The 16278-nt window shown below is 38.9% G+C and overlaps 1 long non-coding RNA gene across 1 annotated transcript in view; it reads right to left on the reverse strand.

The window, feature by feature from the left end:
- Positions 1-386: 386 nt before the first annotated feature.
- LOC104081007 overlaps positions 387-16278 on the reverse strand; it is a 19324-nt gene continuing 3432 nt past the window's right edge. Inside the window, exons 2-4 of the long non-coding RNA XR_683571.1 lie at positions 7263-7325; positions 6150-6209; positions 387-567 (exon numbers count right to left, since the gene is read on the reverse strand). This is a non-coding gene — a long non-coding RNA (uncharacterized LOC104081007). The remainder of the gene's footprint in view (positions 568-6149; positions 6210-7262; positions 7326-16278) is intronic.

Consider the following 16278-nt stretch of genomic DNA (forward strand, 5'->3'; position numbering starts at 1 on the left):
ACTCATTATGCGGCTGCACTTAAACCCCACTTACAAATACCTTCTGCGTTCACAAGTGACTTAGGAAAATACACATATAAGCGAAGTATGGAAAGCTGTACAGTATGAATCTAGAAAATACACACAGCAGCCAGGCACAAACAGCTAACGGACACTTTAAATACAGTGCCAATGCAGTAATTATCCATACATCCTTTGGTATGAAGAAAATTTATAGTGCCCCATTTACAGTATAATCCTGTCCCAGAATCTGTTTATAAAGGTCTCACCCAAGCATTCAAGTGCAGGAGTAAAATAACTGAGAAAGGAGGAGGGAAATCAGAAGCAGAGGATGGGAATCAGAAATAGAACAGCGCGCAAAGCCACAAAGTGATAAGTATTGTTTACCTGTCAGTTGACATTGATTAATCTTGTGTTCTGTGATATCACTCAGTGACTCAAACACCTGGAGGCAGCTGTCACAGCTGTGCACAGCTTCTTCTTCTAACTCCTCCCCTTCATCCGGCCTTTTCTTACAGTCTAGCACTTCTCCATCTTCTGCCTTGTCTTCTAGTTTACAGTTAGGGTCTGAAAGAAAATCAAGACCGTGACGTCAGGCATCTAAGAAGAGAACCTTTAAAAAGAAAAAAAAAAATCAAGATAGGTTCTGTGGTAATGATGAGAAGAAACATATTTGGCACGAGCCTGCAGCACACTGTAGATTTTATTGCTAAATAAGCAAAGGAGGCTTTTTCCTTAATTTTTTTCTAATCTCAATGAAAGGAGAATTTCCCTTCTACTCCCACAAATGCAGCTCCATTTCTCACTCAAGCAATTCCTCCATGCTTCAACGTTAGATTTGTCAATGTTATCACAGCTATTGAAGCCGCTTTGATCATTGTAAGAAAGGATAAACCACCTATGCAATTAGTTTTCAATGAAAAGAAAAATCAAATCAATGAGTGTGCAGGAACTTCTTTTCACTGTTAACTACAGCGTTTCACAGGAAATTACCAGAATTAAGAGACTAACAAATTTGATTTACATAAACATGAAATTAATCTTGATTTTACAACCCACTCCAATACTCCACCACCACAGTATTTGACACAAAGCAAGCCCTGGAAAGATTATACCCTGGGTCAAAATGCTTTGAACTTGTGTATGACTTAAGACAAACCCGATAAAGTTCCTATATTTGCCAGATCATGGAAAACTGGAAACTAACTATTGTAAAACCTAAATATTGCACAAGGAGAGCTTTGTCTGTTTGACATGCTCACAAGCATTTTGGGGATAGTGGGATAGCTCTAGCCTCAGAGCAGCAGTCCTGAGCCCAGCTGAAAATTCTAAACTGGAAGAAATGTGCGGTCTCACCACTGTCCCCTGTGCGCAGAAAAGCCACACAGCTCGCTGCACTACCTCAGTTCTGCAGATGACCAGCGCAGAGTGAGATAATGCGAAGTCTAGAACTTTTCCTCCTCTGAAGAGGAGCGGAGTAGCTTTAACTACTCCTGACTTTTTGCCCACTTTACTAAAAGCTTCCTTCAAAAGACAGAAATAAAACAATCTGTCTTCCCCAATAAAGCAAGCTGGCACTTAACTTTGTTTTTCCTTGGGAACCACAGTACAACAAGTGAAATGCAGAAGAAAAATGGTTGTGTACATTCCAGCAAAAGGAATGCAAGTGTTTCACCACTTTTCCCTTTTCTGCTTTGGCCACCTCATCTTTCCTTTTAGATATTTGAGAGAGCTAAGACTGAAACAAGTCATTTTAGAAAACAAGGACAAACTCATATAATAACAGGAGATTCTGCAAGTATATTTTAAGATGTTATGCTCTTTAGCCAAGAGGGTGACTAACCAGGAGTAAGCTTCTTGTCCACAGCAACACAGAGGTGGTATCTGTGAACCCACTCTATTTAGCATTGCAATTGATTAGGATCATGCACAACTACTTGAAAGGAGAGAAACTAAACCATGCTAACACTAAATTCATATTAGAATGGGGAAGGGGTGAGGAGGAGGAGGGTGATTCCACTTCAAACCACTCTTAAATCCTCTCTCAGCACCCTACAGTGATGTGGGCACAGCCATCCCTTGCCACTGTGCACAAAGCGCAAGCGTTCTTGCTGCCCACAACGAAGGTCAGGGCTCTCATCATCTTTCTACATCCTTGGGTTCGCACTGATGCACCCTGCCCTCCAACTGTTCAAACACAGACAGACCCGCAAGCAGAAACTGGAAATGACCCATGTCAGGAAGTCTTCCTCATGCTATGTGGCTCGTGATCAAAACCGAGGAATTTCTTTGACAGGGGTAAAGGGCAGAATTTATTTTTAAGGGAATTATATTACAGAGGGAAACCAGATTAATTTTAAAAAATAAAAAAACACATTCTGAAGGCAAAAATATATTTGCTGTGCAAAAGCGCTGCATATACCCTGACATTCACAAGGTTCTTTCAAGAGTGAAAACCCCAGCTTGGGCAGTTACTTCCAAATAGAAAAGTAGCCTGCAAATTTACACACCAAAAAGGGATGCTAATTAAATAAAAGGACTTTATGGCATTTTAGCCATTGACGAATGCTCTGAATCTAATAACTCCCATTGCCACTTCATTTTCCAAGATATTTTGCAAGATCAATAAAAGTAGTTAGGAGATCACCAGGTTATAAGCAGTTCAGAAAAAGAAATAATTGTCTTAACTGTTGCAAACTGACCCAACATCATTAAACACTTGTTGGAAGGCAGCATGTGCACATCGCATACTATTAGTTGTTCAGCTCAAGCTCCCAGTTTCATCTCATAAAACTGACAGCACTCAGGGAAATTGGGCACTGGGTCTGAATTTTAACATGAGTATTTAAATGCTGCACATAAAGTTTACAGACCTGTTTGTTTTAAAATAAGGGTAGTGTCTGACTCTGCTTTAAGTACAATGCTGAAGGAAAGAAAAGGGAGGGGAGGGAATTCTCAAGACTTATTATTCAGAAACACTTGCACTTTACAGGAATTCAGCAATACACACACACGTATGCACAGATGCACCCCTTAGTGCACAAAAGCCTACAGAATCGCTCAATTTAAAGCTTCCTACTTAGAGACGAGTTATTAAAATTAGAATCATTTTAAGGCTAATAAATGTTTTGCTTCTCCTTCTGCATTTGCAGATATAAACTCTACAGGGACAGAAGTCAGTCAAGCTTATTCCCTTCTGCTGCAACTTTAGAATACATGCTCTAGCCAACTGGCACATTTGTTTTTAGGTCAACACTTAAGTGGGACCCTCTGGGACCTAGGTTTGTGTTTAGCCTACGACAGCTTTGTGAAATGAGTTCTGGCAGTCTCAGCCCCTCTCAATGAATGCACTTCCACTGTGATCCACTTCCATGAAGAGATGTCACCACCAAAATAAAAAGATATCTAAAGAGAGAAAATATCATTTGGATACTTTGTGAATAGATAGCTTTTCTGTTACAACAACAAATACCTTCCATCAAGAGCTGGTCTAACCTTAAGTGATTACTTAAACTGAGGATAAGCTGCCTTATTTGAGCTGCTCTTTTGAAAGACTAGAATAAAACATATTTTATAAATGCAATATGCATTCATCTATACTTTCTCCTTAACCTCCCGTTCAAAGCTCATGCTCACATACAGACTTCAGGGCAAATGTCATTCATCTCCCACATTCCTCTCTCCCCAATATCTGCAACAATCATACCCACAATTCCCTCAGCAAAGATTGTCTTTGTAGTAAGATTACCTTTCCCAACATCTGCAAATGCCACTGTCATTTCCAGAGGCTTCCCTGCCCTATTTCAGAGGCTGCCGTGCACTAACTGAAATTTTTCAATACACATCAGCAAGAATACACACACCGGCTCCATCTGCAGATATCATTGAAAATTATCTAGTATGGAAAGGAGGGTTACATTTTTGGAACAGAAATAAATTCAGCCTATTAAGGCACTTTTAAAAAAAAAAAAAAAGAAAAGAAAGAACAGTTGTCTTCTGTTACTGATTATGTTAACATTATTTATAAATGGAAATTAAAAGAAGCATGATTTTCTCATTACTATGTTCCCTGGCAGGTGGTTCTCCCCTTCTTCCTCCTCCTCATACGGGATGTTATTGCTGTAACTTGGTCTAATAAAACTGCAATTTTGGGGAAAATGAAAAATTGCATTGGCTTAAAAGTGTTGGAGGCAATAAAGCCATGGACTTCAATTAATTTCAAGTATGGGAGCGGTTTAAGGCCAACCAGCAGAAATTCTATTCTGCCCATGTAAAAATGAGGTTTCACCACATTTACTTTTTATAACCCATATAAAAGTCAAGTAAAAGTAATGAATATCTAAAAGCCATCTCAGTGGACTGGCAAAGACTATCTGTATTCTTGAAACTCATCTTACATATTTCTGCCTATGCTACAAGGATCCATAGCTAATCACAACTAAAACATCAAACTACCAAGAAAACAGCCTCCTTTCCAATCCATTTCACTGCCTTGCAGCAGACCTCCTTCCAAGCCACTTCTACATGGAAAAGTGCTGGCAAAAGAAAGGAAAACTTAGATCATGTGGTTATAATTATTACCAGGCAAGGAATATTTCTTCAGCTCAGTGGTAAAGTAAAACTCTGTCGCTCTCTGCTCCCAATAGTGTCCATCGCAAAACAACTGCCTCATTAAATCTCTGCAGTAAGATTAATATGCCGTAGCTGCACTACATTTATAACTTGGTACTCTATAAAAAGCACATTTAATGGTTAGAGCCAGAGCTTAGATACAAAGTATTACTATAAAAACTTCTGGCAGTGTGTACACAGTGTGGGCCTTCTGTACTGCTTGCTCTATCAGACGGTTTTTTGTTTTTAATATCGGCACTGCATTCTTGCTATAGAGAAAAACAGAATGTTAAATCTTGCCTAGAAACAGACAAAGAACAACATGGGACATGATGGGAAATAAATAACTAGCAAGACAACTTAACCATTGAGAATTATTTTAAGAAAAAACGCAGAAAAGCAACCGTTCCTTGTCATACTGATCTCCACTTTTGCAGTCCTCTATTTTTCAACTTCATGTGTCTACAGCAGTACAAGTTTGCTTTTTTCCCAAGTTTGCAGATGGCTAAATGGAGACATAAGTACATTCAGAAGAGTTTGAGAAATTTCCCATTAAAAAAGCAGAGAACTCTCTCACTTTTATTTTCTCTTTTCAAACAATACAGTTTATGTACAGAGCCACTAGAACCTATAAAAGGCACCAAACACCAAACATAAACCCACAGGACACACACACAAGAGAAATATAAAGTCTTCTAGCTGAACAAAAAATTAACTGCATTCTTCACCTTCATAAGAGGAATAACTCCAACTGTTCTCAAACAAATTACCTACACGTATTCAGAGATGACTAGCCTTCTAGGAATATCCTTAAGGAGCCAGCCCTTACTCCAAAAGGTGACCTCAGCTGACTGAATGAGACTATTCAGATGAGTCAGTCCTGCTCTTCAGATAAAATTCTGTGGAATCAGTACCAAAGACAGAAGTGAAGTATTTCTTGCATTCTCAGAACCCTATTAGAGAATATAAGAGCCCTTGTTGTTATTGGGAATTAACAATTATTTCTTCATGATTATTAACAATACATATCCCTGTGATCCTGACTCCAACAACAGCTTTGTCCACCCAATCTCACTGACTTAAAATTAAGGAGCCCTTACTTAATCCCTGACTGGTAAGAAATTATACAAACAATCCTAAAAGAAATTACCCTTATCCACATATTTTACAAATATAAAAATACTTTAAGTGGAATGAATATTCAAGTTCATCTGAAATGGCACAGGGTGGGGTTTTATGTGGGCGATGTAGAGAAGGATTATTTTTAACAAAAAAAAAAAAGAAAAAAAGAAAAGCATGCTGCACTTTAGAAGTATCTCACATTCAGTTGACCGACCTAGAAAAGGCAGAATTTCTAATTCTCAGGAATTGAAAGGTTAGGGGAGAGGAATGTTATTTTCCATTGCGAGCCCCAAGAATGTATTCTAAGCTGAAACAGAGAAGGAAGAATGCAGGCTTTGCAAAAACACCCCGATACAAAAATCCCTCACACTGTTGTCAAACAGGTAGCAAGCACTAATGAAGGAATTCAGCATTACCAGTCTGTGCGGCTGTGTGTCCCACACCTGCCTGCTGGTCCTCTGTTTCATTTTCTTCTACTGTCAGAAAAAGGTAAACAAAACAAAAACAAAACAAAAAAAGATGTTAGGTAGGTAGCTGAAGTGTTTCAAGCATCTTTATACCAGCTTCAGTTCTGAAAGCCAGTAATGCTTGTACAACACGGGCAAGAAAAGCTGCACTGCAAAGTGCGAAAGTGTAGACCAGACCAAAACAGAATAGGTTGCTGTATGGAAGCTACAAATCTGAGAACAGAGTGACCAAATCAGTTTCATGGCTTAAAAACCAAATCGAATTTCCTCTAGGATATATGTCTTCAATGCACTCTACTGTATTTGATTATGGAACTAAATGAGAGAATAATTCTGGGCTTTAAGATTCTACTTGCTCCACATGGGTAAGAGAAAGCCTTCTCCTGGCAGACGGGAGAGGTGTGTGTACTAATTCATACATAAGCTTTAAAAAAAAAATAATAATCCTATATTCAGTAGCAAACATCTCAGCAGTGCAGACAGCCTTGCAAAGGAGAACTAACCCCATGCTGTTTTACTGTACACACCATGCCAGCATCTTTCCCTTGGCTCACAGCTTTCCAGAGCAGTAGAACTAAAAAACAATACAATTCTTGTCAGATTCACTATTGAAAACTTGTTGGGTGAGAGTGAACCCAACAAGAGCCATTCTGCTGCTACTTTGAAAAATTAGAGAGCGCTGTTCTCATGTGCTCTGATATGATGCCTAAGTAAGATTGACTCTCCCGAAGTAAAAGTAAGGGAAGAGCTAAAAGGCAGAACCATTTCCTTTTTATTCTCCCAAAGACTGAGTTCTTTAAGTTAGAGAACAGCGGAGAGAAAAGAATTCATTCTCCCTCCACAGGGGAAAAAGCTGAAAGGGGAAAGCCTGCACTTTTACAGCATTTCCACTCCCAAGAATTCAGACCTCAAAAATAATCATGCAACTGAGTTAAAATCCAAAGATTTGTTTTTTTTTTTTTTTTCCTGGTTCTTGGGACAAGAGAGTGCAACACTTAAGGTCACATATAAATCTAGACATATATTCAAAAGAAGAGATACATATACACACTCCACAGGTACCTCTTTTCCTCCTCCGCCAACCCCAAGGCTTCATACAACTGGTTGTTTCTAGAATCTGAGTTTCTAGAAAAAAAACACCAGTTTTCATAAGGACACTCTTAGGACACCAGAAACTTGAAACACAGTGCATATATTAGAAAGAGTCAAGTACAATCTCTGGAGGACTCTATACAATCTCTATCTCTGTCCCAGAGCTGTGGCTAGTAAGCACACTCTTCTCATCAACAGAGATCTGATAAAGTTTCCCCAGCCCTGGAGTAAGTCAAGTATTTCACAAAATACGATTTTATGAGCTGACTGTTTCAGTTGAACTTGTATTTTGCAGCCATGAAGTTACCAGTACTTCAGCTGTGATAATACTGTATGATTTTCTTTGTTATGCTGAAGCAGTCATCCCAGCAGCCCTGATAGCTAAAGGAAACTGGTGAGACAAAGAAAGCAATGGGAAAAGCTCATGAAAAGCTGAGTTTTGGGGAACATGTGGCCAAACACAAACTAAGCTAAATAGATTTTTCACTAGGGCAGCACAGATCAGTAAGACTCGTTAATAAAGCAAGAAAAATAATGAATACAACTAGTATACAGTTTAAAAAAAAAAGATACTGCCTTTTATGACCCCCTCAAAGCTCCCAGTGAAACCTCTGCAGCAGCCCAACCTGACCCTGTTTATGCCCACCATCAGCTGTCGATCTATTTCCAAAAAATGTTCTCAAGAACAAGCTCTAAAACTGACAGATGAGTCCACTGTTTCATCCCTCAAGAGGAAAGTCACCTTGGTCATCAGCACCTACTGATCAACCTTAGTAAAGGTTGTAGACGTATCTGTTACCTACCAGTGAAATCCTCAACCACGACACACGTCACAACTCGGTCCAAAAAGGCAGTTTAAAAAGTCTACCATTTTTTAAGATGGAATTGAGGTGGCCAAACATGCACTTTTCAAGAACTGATTCCCAAGTGGGACACTTTAAAATAAAGTAGCTACCTGCTAAAAAGTAAACAAGACCTGCTTGTTTGAAGCAGATCTCCACCTGTAAGTGTATGCAAACCAAAATGCAAGAGTTCATCTTTTCTGCTGTTCTGTACTGAATGTCTACTGCCACCAGCTGCAGTACCAGAATCTCTTGCTTCTAGTGAGAAGCCACTGCACACTGAAATGTGCTCAGCTTCGCACTGCTGACTGAGAGGTACACCAAACATTTTTAGGTCTTCAAATGGAAAAAACAAACATGGATACTGCGTAACAAACTGTTTTCATGTATGCAATTTTGTAATGTAGAAAGATGCCAGTGCATGCCTTGTGAAACCAAATGTTTAAAACTTCCCTGCTATTCAGGGATCTGAAAATTCTGCGAGAGCTGAGGTTTGTTTTCAACAAAGGCTGGCCACTATGTCTTTAGTACACTAAAAAAAAGGAAACCAGCATCAGAGCAGGTAACTTGGTGGTTAGCATCTTTCTAAACTGTTGTTCAAGCCCTTTAAGGATTCTCAGTCACAACAGAACCAAGTAGGTCACAACAGGCCACGGCACAAAGACTTGCTAATAATATTCAACTAGACTGACATATTTGTCAGGAAAATTAAAACCACATTTAGGGGGAAATATGGTAACAGGAATAAGAAAACTACCCCACAAAACCCACAGAATTAGGGAAATCTTAGCATTAGCACAAATGAACTACAAAATACCATCTCATTTTCCTTTGCATTAAGTTAGATCATTCCTCCAGCTAGCATGAGTATTTGTTACATTAAGTAAGCTAGAGCTGGTAGCATCAGATAAGCTCCCAATCAGCACTTTATGCCTTTCCACAACCAGATTCTGAAAACTTCAGTGCTATTTCAGCTCTCAGACCAACGTTAAACTGACTATGAAAGGTAGCGTGACATGCAGCCAACATTAGCCTCCCTTAAACATTAACTATACCATTTTCTGTCAGGAGAGGAAGGCAACTTTAAATAGAACCTATATAGTGAGATGCTTTAAATTTTGCTAACCAAAAACATTTCTCTAGCACTAGCATGAAATGTAACTAAAAAAAGACACAAGGATGATATGCAGATAAAACAGTAGCATGTATGCACTATTATTAATTCAAACATCAAAATTACTGATACTCTAGGACTGTAATTGTGTATAGGGCTGTCATCTTCATTACAGCATATACCACATCCTAGCATAAGGTAAGACAAATTCTAGATAACAAAGCAATAGAATAGTAGTAAAAGGAGAGGCCTCAGGAAACCAGAACAATAGCTTATGAATCCAGACTATAAATAAGCAATGTTACTGCTGAACAGCACTTCTAGATACATTTGAAATAATGTTGTCACAAAAGCCACAACATTCCTTGTCCCTACAATTATGTGTTTATGACCACAGGTCACCTGTTTAGTTAGCTGTAGAAATATTTCTCAATTGACTTATCTGTTCCTTAAAACAACAAACCATCAAGTCCCTACTACGTATTTTCTCAGTGCAACTTTTGAAAAACAAAATAAACAGGAAACCCAAATAATAAAATTTCGAAAAAAGACCAGATCACCACAACAATGTGGCACCACACTTCTTGAGAGCAATTTAAAAAAAAAAAAAAAAATCTCAGTAAGGGAAAATAGAATTCCAGCATGTCAATTCTATCTCCCATTATAAAGGCTTGTGGTCTGGACAGATACCAGTTTTTAAAATTTTACTGCAAAAAACGTATCTCTAAACTGAAGCTGTATCTATGTGAAAGGTTAGGACATTTCAGCTTTGGCACAGCCAGTGTCCAAGGCAAACCCTGGTTTCAGTTCAGAGCACCTCTCATGCTTAGGTTGCTGAATATCAACATTAATGTCAAGTATTCCTTTTTAAAGAAAGAAAAAACAAAAAAACAAACAACCAACAAATCAAGTAGTACTGTCAAGGACAGCCAATGAGGAAAACCTGCAGGAATTTTGATATAGAGGTCCTAAAAATAGAATTAATCTCCTGACTGCTCTACAGCAACACCTGCTGATCAATGAGGATTTCACCCCTTTTGCTTAGAGCCTCTTCATGGGACACATGGTTAGCCTATAAAGGAGGGAGATTATTTTATAAAGTTAGTACAAAACATACACAGATTTTCTATCTTGCAAAATCTCATTCATATACTGACTAACCAGGATTCCCCTTCACTGAAGAGTTAACCTGTAGATTTTGCACCCTGAGGAAGAGCACAAGTCCTTTCTGGTTAATGCCTGAGAAAAACCTTGTATGGAAAAGAAATGGATAAAATTAGAAATGTGAAAAAGGACATTTTCACTAAAGGGAAGCCTTTTGGAGAACTCTGGCTAAGATTTATGGCTTCTGAGCTATTACAAACCATAATAAAATAAAAGCAAAAGATAATTGAAAAAAGTCTATTTTCTTCTAGTCTAGGTGGGTTAATAAATTTTAAAAAAGAAAAAAAAAAGAACTGCCCCAAATGCCTGAGCCTCTTTTCAGCTTGTTAAACAAAGCAGGAGAAGCCACATATCCCAAAATAAACTATAAAAATAGATTGCTATTGATTTATCCCTTCCTAAAACATATTCCTTGAGAGATGTGAAAATAAACCCAATATAGCAACTAAGACTGTCGGGATAGGAAGTTTAGAATATATATATTTTTAACTTGCTCTTTGCATTTCCTATAATTCAATACTTAATCTATACATTTCCATTAGCATATGATTAGTACTTCAATTTAAAGCCATCTGCACAAAAGCCTTTTTCTTAGGACGGTAACTTTAGCAAGTGCATCTTCAATCTACATGTTTGAATAATTTCTGCAGACAAGTAATAGAGACACTAGCTGTATTAGCATAATCAATACACAATTTACCAAGTTACCCACACAGAACAGAAATAAAACGTGTGTGCCATTATTTCAGTACCTACAAATGACGGTAATTTCTGGAAGTATCTTTGTACTTTTCTTTTCCCTCCTCCTCATGGCCACATAAAAACCAAGAGGACATTCATACTGCCACCATCTACAGGTAGATATTAAGTATGATTAGATAGATTAATCACATAGCAGAAGGCAAATTTAAGAGCCAGTTACAGGAGGTGCTGAGTATCCTCTAACTCTATTAAAGTCAATGGATTTTGAAGATGTTTCGCACTTTGCAATAACATGCTCTGGAAATACACCTCCATGAGGGTTCAGTCAGGATACGAAACTGAAATTAAAGAAGTTACAGAGTACTATTAAATGCAGGATTACATGTCAACGCATCACCTGCTAGGGCTACACCTTCCTCCGCTTTCTTCTCTCCCTAGGTACCACTGGTGCTCTAAGACTCACCTTTTAAACTCTTCTGGCCGACACACGTAAGCGCAGGATTTCACACCTGGCTACGCCACATGTAAGCAGCAATTCAGTGGGTGACTCCTGGAAGTCAACAACCATTTCAGGCTGCTTCATAATGTCCTTTAAGATAACTGGCATTCACAAAAGTTCAGAACTACTAAGAAACTATTGTTTCTGAAATAGCTTCACCTAGTATCAATACATGTCTATCAGCTACTAGCCAGAAACCTGATTACCATTTTGACTCCTAAATGTATATGCACCCAATGACTTTAGTGTGAGAAAAGTTGGGAAAAGAACTGCACTGGCATATTACCATTTCAAATATTTACATTCCAGAACTCTATTGAAAATTAGTTCTGTGTGTGAGGCCACAACTGTACAAAAATCCAATTAATCATATGCATGAATATTTGTATTTCTGATTTGTTTTCCTTTGTGCTATGACATACCCCTTTTCCTATTTCTACCCTCCCCAGCATTGTAACAGTATTCTCTTGATACTTGGAAATTATTATTTTCCTTAAAAGATTCATGTTACATAAAGCATTCTTCTTCTTGCATTTGCTTTTTCCAGAAGACAAAGCCTCTCATAGCATTCATATTTTTTCCTCCTCTCTTTAGTCTACCCCAACACTGAGCTTAGGGTTTTTTCCTCCTAATGTTCTTCTTGTAGAAAGACTGAATTAGGAGTTCCACTGAATTAGACTGCAGTGGTTGGAAAATATTATTCTTATGCTAAAATAAAGTATTTTCCTAGGCAGCACATAAACATAAAAGTAATAAATATACTTAAGTGGAAAGAAATGATGCTTAAGAAATCCTTTGGATATTCTTCCAACCCTTGATCTCAAGGATGACAGAATCCAAATGTGACAGCCTAAAGACGTCCAGTTTTACATAACATTGTGTGCAGAAAAGGCAGAAGATGCTCCTTCCTGGAGCAGAGGGAGAATTCTACAGAAACCCCAAAGCTGGGGGGGGGCATATCTTTTTCTGGATAGTAGATTAGTTCTGGTAGTAGATTAATTAATCCTCCCCAGAATGCTAACTTTGCCTCCCTAATCATGCATCTTTTAACAAGCTTAAGCCACATCTACATACATACTCATATTTTTATTGTTTAAGGTAAACTAGTAACAGTATGATATATTTTAAAAAGTACTTTTCTCCAAAGAATCTTAAAGCTTTTTATAAACCTCAAGTAAGTTCCAGACATCCCGAAGACTCTCTATCATGCAATGTAACAGATTACAATGGATCTCCGAGTCAAGCTGAGGACCACGGTGAGAATTAGCAAAGCAAGAGGGAATCTCTCTGGGAGTCAATTCTTAGTATCAGGGTCAGGACTTTCAGCTGTCCTGCCTGTCTCAAACTGAGTATTCCACCTCCATTCCTGACAATGTGACTGTGGGCATCCGGTCCATGTTGAGGAAAGACAGAAGTTAGGAGGCTAAGATAAATTTTAAGCCTAATTACCAAACCCAGTACTTAACATGAATGCTTTCAGAGTGTTTCCTCTCAGTATATTGAAGCTTTGTATCACCTAAGCTTTCTTGCTCTCTCAGAAGGACAGAACCAAGAATTTCTGGTACTCCTACATACTTGTATTTTCAACTGTGCTTAGAAACAGGAAATTCATTAAACACTGTCTACAAAAGCCTAAACTCAGCAAGAGAGAGCAATTTAAATCAAACCGACACATGGATTGCAGAACCTCAAAGTAACCAACATTACACAAGTCTGAAGGCAGGTGATGTAAGGAAGGGCTATGAGGACCTACAGTAAAGGTTATTGTAGATGATCATTGCCTTTGAAAGTTAAGTCATTTATTTATGTGCCTAAAATGAGGCACTTAAATTTAGGAGTTTGGGTTGTCTGACACTGTTCCAACACCAAAACAAAATACAGCTGCATGCTTTGGCTCTATTACCTAAAGACATACATTTATCTGAGTCAAAAACCCCACCTCCTTTCAATTGAGATTATCCCTGATTTACCAGACATCCCCATCTATTGTGTACAAGGGTTTTATACGTTTCTTTTTGATCCCTCAAGCTCTCTGCTCTGTTCTACATGACTTTCTATCATGTAGAACAGCACTCTGGTCTATATCCACAAAGGGGCTTAGAAGCCCAAAAACTAGTGAGGGGACGCTGCATCTAAATTGCCAGACGTTCTGCTCACATTAGGCAGTACCTATGGTTTTATCATCCAGGCTTTCTCAGTGCTGTGCAGCTCAATGCTGAAATTAAACCAAAGCCCCACCGCAGCTGGCTAGTGGAAGATTAAATATTCTCCTGCCTGCCCTGGCTTTGGACGCAGTCTTATGGGCTGGTCCTTCAGAGTTTACATATCCTTCCCTGGTTGCTACAAGATACTGGCAGAAAATGTGTGGGTTGAAATACCTCTTCCTTTCCCCTCTTGCCCACACCCACTGGTTAGATCACCCAGGATGTGGGTGGCACCAGCTCAACTTTTTTCTCTATCAGAAGGATTTGTACTCATGTCATGAGCTTCCTCACAAAGAGCACTTACCCTCAGACTTGAGGTGCACTCATTCATTGCTGTTGAAGCTGCCATACCTCATCTACAATACTCACTGAACTAGAAAGAAGGAGAATTAGCATGATACCTTATCCTTGTGGTTAGGGCACCCTCATGGGAAGTGGGACACATGGACTCCAGTTCTAGTTTCACTGACATAATTCATCAGAAGTAATATTACAGTAATTACTTGGCAGACGAGGACCCCGGTCTCCTTTTTCTCCATTGGTACTAAAGCCATTAGAGCCATGAGTCTTGTGTATGAGCGCTGTTTCTCACCCTCTTGTCCAACAAATACTTAATTACAGTTTTGAAAAGGGAAACGTCATTGACAAAAATAAAAGGGCAACTCACAGGCATAGCACAATATGCTGCTGTGTAATGACTGATGTACTCCCTGTGAGATACAAACACCCCTAGACAAAGCACAGAACAGAGCCCCCGCCTCTCACATCCTAGCAGAGCAAATAACTTTCCCTCTTCAGTAAAGGGGAGAGGAAGAGCAGCAGCACAACCCCTCAATTCCTTCTGACTTGGGAGGAAAGGAACAACCTGTCCCCTATCTCCAAAAAGCTGGATCAGATAAGTGACTGCTACAAGATACCCTATTGCACTACGCAAGACACCCACACCTAGAACAGGGGAGGAGCTAAGACACATTATTCTTTCCAAGTTTTTCCTACTATCTCCTTAAGGTAGTTCCTACTCAACATTCCTAAATCCCTAACCTACCTATGAATTATATAAAGAATCCAAGCGCCTGGTGCAAGATGACTATTCCACCAGGCAACCATGCACCTGTAAACTAAGCACTGCAGTACTAGTGTCTTGCAGCATGCAAACCCTTTTTTTTTGGACCTAGCCTTAGAGCTTTCTGACCTTTCTTCACTGATTTACATTTGTATCTGGTGAGCAAGTCTTCTGCTCAACAGATTCACCAGAAATCGCAAACCAAATCTTTTCCTATGCTCTAGCTCTTTATAAGTCACGTAATGCAATCCCTTCCCAGCGGTTGCACACACAGACCAATAGCACCCTATTTCCTCCTCCCATCTTCAGAGTGAAAACGTTACATCAGGCATGGATCTTGACATCCTGTTGTCCTGGAACCAGTGAATCAGAAAGTTCCTTCCTCACAATTGTATTCTTTGGAGGTGGAAAATAATTAACTTCCCCACCCCCTCCTCCTTCCTACTGCCACTATCAAAGTTAGAAATTCACTTGACTCTGTCTGGAAAAAAAAAAAAACAGCCATCATAGTTCAGTGCCAGAGAAAGTTTTGTTGATCAAAGCACAGCCTAGTCTTCCCAAGGACACTGCCTCACTACATCACATCATCCAGTCCAGCAACACAGCACGTATTTTATTTTTGTTTTTAAAGTTCGAGAAGTTAATGAGTCAATAATGGAAGTTGAACTTGATAGGTTACCAAAAGAAACGAAAAGTAAAACTAAAAGATCAATTATCACGGAATTCATTGTTTGAAATATATTTGCCCGGCAAAACACAACCTAATAATAGTAAGGGCACAACAAGTTTCAGAGACTGTATACAAAAGCCATCTATTGTGCAGTTAACCAGGACATTTAGACTTAAAAGCGCTCTAGCTTTTCCACACTCGTGTAACACCGAGCGTCTGTATGAGAAACTAGGAGAGAGATTTTGCACTTCCTGTTAGGTAAGGACAAAACTCCTGTTCCAGGTTATTGCCTTGCATGAGAGAATAAGCTCTCCAAAAATAGGGTTTGGGCAGGAGGGAAAACACCAATACCCTCACTATCAACATCCTGTCCATTCTTCCTCAGGGCAAAAAGGTGTTCTGCTTCAGCCAAGAGGCTGATTAACTAACGACTAGTACTTTCAAATTTGTAAGATGGCTAACTAGTTACTGATACTGTATTTTTAAAGGAACCATAGTAAGCCCTTATCACATTAAAAAAGAAGAAAGGGGGGCAGGGAGTCACTATACCAACAGATATACAAATGACTAAGAAATCTTGAAGAACTAAAAATCCTAACCTTAGAAAGAAAAATTGCACCTAATTGCACCTATATTTAAAAGTGAAAGTATCAGATCAATCACTTACTCAAAAAACACCCCTCTGTCTTGCTCCCATGATAAAAAAGAGGGGGGGGGGGGGAACAAAA

This window comes from Fulmarus glacialis, unplaced genomic scaffold (genome assembly GCF_000690835.1).
Source record: "Fulmarus glacialis isolate BGI_N327 unplaced genomic scaffold, ASM69083v1 scaffold4768, whole genome shotgun sequence".
Lineage (NCBI taxonomy): Eukaryota > Metazoa > Chordata > Aves > Procellariiformes > Procellariidae > Fulmarus > Fulmarus glacialis.